The sequence below is a fragment of the Rhinopithecus roxellana genome, chromosome 11 (genome assembly GCF_007565055.1).
Source record: "Rhinopithecus roxellana isolate Shanxi Qingling chromosome 11, ASM756505v1, whole genome shotgun sequence".
NCBI lineage: Eukaryota > Metazoa > Chordata > Mammalia > Primates > Cercopithecidae > Rhinopithecus > Rhinopithecus roxellana.
The window spans coordinates 118,576,934-118,583,897 of NC_044559.1; positions in this window are offsets into that span (position 1 = coordinate 118,576,934).

The window sequence follows — 6,964 nt, forward strand, 5'->3', positions numbered from 1 at the left end:
GAGTTTATTAGGAGGATTGACTCGCGTGATCACAAGATGAAGTCCCGTGATAGGCTGTCTGCAAGCTGAGGAGCAAGGAAGCCAGTCCGAGTCCCAAAACCTCAAAGTAGGGAAGCCGACAGTGCAGCCTTTCGTCTGTCGCGAAGGCCCGAGAGCCCCAGGGCAAACCGCTGGTATAAGCTCAAGAGTCTAAAAGCTGAAGAACTTGGAGTCTGATTTTTGAGGGCAGGAAGCATTCAGCCTGGGAGAAAGATGGAGGCCTGAAGACTCAATAATCAAGTCCTTCCAACTTCTGCCTGCTTTATTTTAACCGTGCTGGCAGCTGATTAGATGGTGCCCACCCAAATTGAGGGTGGGTCTGCCTCTCCCCATCCACTGACTCAAATGCTGATCTCCTTTGGCAACACCTTCACAGACACACCCAGGATCAATACTTTGCATCCTTCAATCCAATCAAGTTGACACTCAATATTAACCATTTCACCCCCTTCTCTCCCCTCCCCTCCCCTCCCCTCCCTTCCTCTCCCTTCCCCTCCCTTCCTCTCCCTTCCTCTCCCTTCCTCTCCCCTCCCCATCCCCTCCCCATCCCCTCCCCTCCTTCCCTCCTTCCCTCCCTCCCTCTTCTTCTTCCTCTCCATAATGTACTTTTGTTCTCACCACCTCTTAATACTAACTGCTTTCATCTAACTTCCTTCTTCCCACCCACTAAGAATTTTAAATTACATTTGAAATGGTAAATAATTGCAGTTCTGATTTTGAGAGTCACATGCCTTTTCCTTACTTTCTATGGGGCAGAGTTGGATTTTCTTTCTCCTTCCTGTCATCCTAAATTCCTCCCTTTACCCTTATGGGGAAGAAGCTTTCAGACAAGACATAATAAAATCTTAATTTACCTTACAGAGTTCTACTCTCAAAAACTGGAAAGCCCCAAAGTTTGCCAGATCTGATGTTGAGTCTATAGGGGTACCAGTGTTTAGAACTCCTAGGATTTCACCCTGCCCTCCTAGAATGGAGTATGTCTCCAAATCTACCCTTCCTACAGTCTTATTTCCATAAAACGTATAACTCCATCTCTAAGTTGTCAGGCCAATATCTGGGAGTTATTTTCTATTCTCTTTCTCTTGCACACCAGAAATAATTCTTTAGCAGAACTTGGCAGTTTTGACTTCAGAATATACCCCAATCTGACCTTTCTCACACCTTTCATAAATAGGACACTAGTCCAAGTCAACCTTCTCTTATCTGAATGTTCTTCTTGTCCTCACCTTGGTCTTCTTAAATTTATCCCCATCAGGAACCAGAGCGATTCTATTAAAATGTAAATAAGATCAAGGCCCTACTCTTTAAAATCCTTTAGTGGTTCCACATTGCACTACAGTTGAGAGCCAAAGTTGCTGCCCTGGCCTAGGATGTTGATAAACAATCAGCCCTTTGTCCTGCATTGCTGCTCCTTGAACACACTGGGGTGCTACCATATTGGGGTATTTGTTCTTCCTTTATTCCGGGCACCCATGATCTTTCTTCAGGCCTTGCCTCAAATGTCTGCTTCTCGGTGGGCCCTTTGTCACTCTGTTTAAAATGATATCCTCTGCCCCTGTTCCTCATGTAACTGCATCAGAGCAATCTGGTTCAACTTTTATGTATTCATGTTGTGAGTTGTTTCTCAGTAGCCATGGACTCTCGGGTCATGCAGCCTGAGTATGCCCAGATGAAGAAAGTGTGCAACCACAGGGGAAACCTAAGTGATCAGACTGAGGAGCAGGGACTGAATTAAGAAGTGGACACCACATAGCAGGATCCAACATCCAATCAGATTGAGCCATTGCATCACCCCATGGCAGGATCCAATTAGATCATGCCTGCTGGTATCACTTCATTGAAAGATCCAATTGGATCACACCTCATTACATTATGCTTATAAAACCTGACCCAACCCCCAGCACTTGGAGATGTATTTGAGCATTTCCTCCTTTCCCCTTGCCAGTAGACTCCAAATAAAGCTTTTCTTTTCTGAAATACCAATCCCATGGTATCAGCCTCTATGTGCATTGGGCAGCAAACCCATTGATTGTTTGGTATAACACTTGCTATTTCCCCTCCCTGTCTGCTTTTCCTTTACAGCACTTAGAACCATTCATTATATTGTATCTTTTACTTATTTATTATTTATTTACTCAATATTTTATTTCTTGTTTGTCCTCCTTCACCACAATGTGAGTTCTATGACAATAGCCATGGGGTTTTTTTTTTTTTTTTTTGTATTAGTTGCTGTTCTCATCAGAACTGAAAACAGTACTTACCACATCAAAACCACAGAGAAAAATTTGTTGAATGAAGGAATCATTGTACAATAATTTAAAACTCATGAGATACAAAGAACATGCAAAATAAAGAATATAGTATTATGAACCTCTTATACCAATGATTCAGATTCAATAATGATCATCATTCTGTCATTCTCATGTCATCCTGTCTCCCTATCACTTAATAACTGAGTAGAGACTCAATTGTTATTTATTTTTTAAAGCTTTTTTCAGGTAAAATTTCATATATGGAAATGCATAAATGTTATCAGTACAATTTTTGACAAATGTCTATACTTAGGCAAACTATACCTCTAACATGATTATAATACATTTTCATCTGCCTAGAAAGTTCACTGATGTCCCTTCCAATGAAATGGGAAAAGTTCCCTTATCCCCCTTGCAGGGTGTGCGATGGGGGTCCGGCTCACTTCTTCAGTGCCCCCCAGCTCATACTTCTAGGGGGAGCATGCAGATGGACAGGTTGTGGGGAGCGTGGGCTCCGACCCCACAGCAATGTCTAGGGTTGAGTGTTTACAGCTCCTGAAGCCCCAGTGGGCATGTGTTACAGTGTACTCTTTCAGTTTAGCTGTCCACAGGTGGCTTGTGTTAATCAGCTCAATTAGACCCTCTGCCTTATCACAAGGACAGAGGGCTTTCTGTACCCGAGGTTCTTGCCTTAGTGTACTGGAAAAATAGGATCACACGTGAGCTTGGAGAATGAGTGCAAGGTTTAGTAAATGGTGGAGGTAGCTCTCAGCAGATGGATGGGGAGCCAGAAGAGGTATGGAGTGGGAAGGTGGTCTTCCCCTGGAGTCGGGCTGCTCAGCTGTCAGGCTTTCCTCTGACTGCCCTCAGCCAAATTTCCCTAAGTGTTCACATTTTTCCCGCATCCATGGCCTGCCAGCGTCTGTAGGTTCTGCTGCTACTGTGTTCCTCTCAATGTCCAGCTGTTTGTGTCTCTCCCTGATGGGGTCTTGGGGTTTTTATAGGCACAGGATTAGGGGCATGGCAGGCCAGGGTGGTCTTGGAAAATTCAACATTTGGGTGTGAAAACAGGAGTGCCTGTTCTCACCTAGGTTTGTGAGCTCAAGCCCAAGGGTAGAGCCCTCACCAGGGGCCTTTCTCTACCATGCACTTCCCTGGCCCCCTCCTCTATCACCAAGGCAATCTCTTCCTGCCATCACTACCATCCCTCATAGGCAGGTAATGACCATTCTGATTTTTTCTCACCATAACTTGGTTTTACCTGTTTTAGAGCTTCATGTGGATTGAATCATACAATAGAAATTCTATTTTTTCTCTCCTGGTCTAGCTTTGAATTTGGGGACCCTTAATTTCTCTCTGCTGTCTTTCATTCAGAATAATATCTATGACATTCATTCATGTTTTGTATGTATTAGTCATCAGTTCCTTTTCATTGCTGAGTAGCATTCAACCTTTTTTTTTAAATTTAATTTTATTTTTTTTATTTGAGACAGAGTCTCGCTCTGTCGCCCAGGCTGGAGTGCAGTGGTGTGATCTCAGCTCACTGCAAGCTCCACCTCCCGGGTTTATGCCATTCTCCTCCCTCGGCCTCCCAAGGAGCTGGGACTACAGGCGCCTGCCACCTCGCCCGGCTAGTTTTTTGTATTTTTTAGTAGAGACGGGGTTTCACCGTGTTAGCCAGGATGGTCTCCATCTCCTGACCTTGTGATCCGCCCATCTCGGCCTCCCAAAGTGCTGGGATTACAGGCTTGAGCCACCGCACTCTGCTGCATTCAATCTTATGAGTATATGGCAATTTGTCATTCCATTCTTCCAATGATAGTTATTTGCGATTGTTTTATGGCCCAACACATTCTAGCTAGCATTCTAACTGAATGCTTCATGGGCAGTTGAAAGTAATGTTTTTGGCTGTTGATCAAAAGTTGCTAAATATATATATATACACACACACATATATATATAATTGTGCAAGTCTCTTTTTTGAACATATGTTTTCATTTCTCATAGATAAATAATTAGGAGTAGCATTGTTAGACCAAGGTGTTGATGTATGATTAACTGTACAACAAATGCCAAATATATCTACAGAGTAGTTGTAGCACTCTACTTTTTTATTAGTAATGTTTTATACTTTCAATTTGCATTTCCCCAATGGCAAATGATACTGAACATTTTTTCATGTGCCACTAGTTATTTATTTGATAAGTGTCTATTGTAAGAGGTTTTTATATATTCTGGATATAAGACCTTAGTCAGCTATATGTTTTGTGATTATTTCCTCCTAGTCTGTGGTTTGCTGTTAATTTTTTAAATGATGTCTTGATAAGCAATTTTTAATTTTGAGAAAGTGCAATTTATCATTTATTTTTCTGTGAATTTTTTTCTGCTTTCTGTATAAGAAGTTTTGCCTACAGGGACGTTTTTCTGTTTCCTTTTAGAAGTGTTATGATGGCCAGGTGCAGTGGCTCACGCCTGTAATCCCAGCACTTTGGGAGGCTGAGGTGGGCAGATCACAAGATCAGGAGATCAAGACCATCCTGGTTAACACAGTGAAACCCCGTCTCTACTAAAAATACAAAAAATTAGCCAGGCGTGGTGGCAGGCGCCTGTAGTCCCAGCTACTGGGGAGGCTGAGGCAGGAGAATGGCGTGAACCCGGGAGGTGGAGCTTGCAGTGAACTGAGATAGTGCCGCTGCACTCCAGCCTGGGTGACAGAGCGAGACTTAGTCTCAAAAAAAAAAAAAAAAAGAAAGTGTTATGATGATGTTGTCTTTAACATTTAGAACTCTGCTTCATTGCAGCATGATTTTTGTATATGGTATGAAAGATGGAGGTTATTTATTGATTTTTTTATTTGGATGTCCAGTTGTCCCAACATCATTTGTTGAAAAGATTTTCCTTTCTGCTTTGAATTGCTTTGGAATCTGTAAAATGTCAATTAACTGTGGTAAGTGTGAGTCTATTTCTGGGCTCTGTATTGTATTCCAATGACCTATTTGTCTATTTGTATTCCAAGTTCAGATGGATTTGTATAGCTTTATAATAAATCTTGTAGTCAAATGGTATATGTTTTTTGACTTTGTTTTTCTTTTGAAAGATTGTTTTAGGTATTCTAGTTCCTTTGTATTTCCATATAAATTTTAGAAATACCTTATTAATTTCTATAAAAATTTCTCACTGGGATTCTGATTCATATTGTTTTATGGCTCAACATATGGTCTATTTAGCTGAATGTCAGCATGCACTTGAAAAGCAATGTATTCTACAGTTTGAGAATATAGTGCCTATAAATGTTAACAGTTTCAAGATGGTTGATAGTCTAGTAGTTTTGGCCGTTATCAAGGAGTGGTACAAAAATTTCCCTTTGGTTCTGATGCTTGTTCTGTTGCTTTGAACTTTTTATTTATTTATTTATTTTTTACTTTTAGCAGGCCTTGAATTTTTGTTTGGAAAGGCAGACAATGCCATGGTATTGGCCTCTATGTGCATTGGGCAGCAAGCCCATTGACTGTTATAACACTTGCTATTAATGTATTGGATGAAAGGAACTGCAGGAGTAGGCCTTTTGCAGTGTAGTTGTAAGGTGTTGGGTAAGATGTGTCCTATAGTCCTATGGTTAGGTCTTAGTGTTTTCGTGTGCCTAAGCCCTCCAGCTGTGAGCTTCACAAGTGCTTCTCAGTTCTTATTTTCTTCACCCCCTTTGGTGGAACAGGCTGGCTACAGGAGGCTGAAGTTGGGTATTTTCCTTCACCCAAGTCAGTTAGGTTTTAATCACACCCTCATCTTTCAGATTGTGGTAAAATAGTTTCTCTTGATGACAGGTCTTGAGATTCTCTATATCCACCTGTCTCTCCAAGCAGTTTGTCCTATGACGTCATTTCTCTGATAAATTTAAGAAGAACTGCTGATTTTTCAGCTCATTCAGTTTTTTACTCGTTGTTAAGATGGACCGATGACTTCTAAAATCCTTACACATCAGACTGGAAATTGGAAGTCACCATTATTTTTCAAATACTTTTTTTCTGTCTCATTCTCTTTCCTGTCTTTTTGGGACTTCAATTGCATATAGGTTGGATTACTTTGTATTGTGTACATGTCTCTTAGTTTTCTGTCCATCTTTTTTTTTCCTCAATCTTTTTTTTTCTATTCTGAAGATTGGATAATTATTATTGATATATTCTCAAGTTGATTGAATCTTCAGCTACCGTGGATCTTATGGTTAGCCCACCCAGGGAATTTTTTATTGTATTAATAGTTATTACAATTCCTGGTTCTATAATTTTTTAAAATTGGTTGTGTATTATAGTTTCAGTTTCTTTGCTGAGATAGCCCATGTGATTGTTCAAAATGATTGCTCACTCACCATAAGCAAATCTTTCTTGAATGTGTTTAAAATAGTTGCTTTAAAGTCTTTGCTAATTCCAGTATCTGATTCATCTTAGGGTAGTTTTTGTTGACTGGTTTTTACCTTGAGTATGGGCACCTTTTCTTATTTTTTTGTAAATGAAGTAATTTTTAATTGGATTTAACATAAATAATACAGTGTAGGTACTCCACATACTATTATTATTTTCTCCTGAGGCATGTTTTTGTTGTTGCCATTGTTGTTGTTATTGAGTTAGTTAATTAGGCTGGATTGTACTCTCAATTCTGTCTCTTTTGTCTGGGGAACT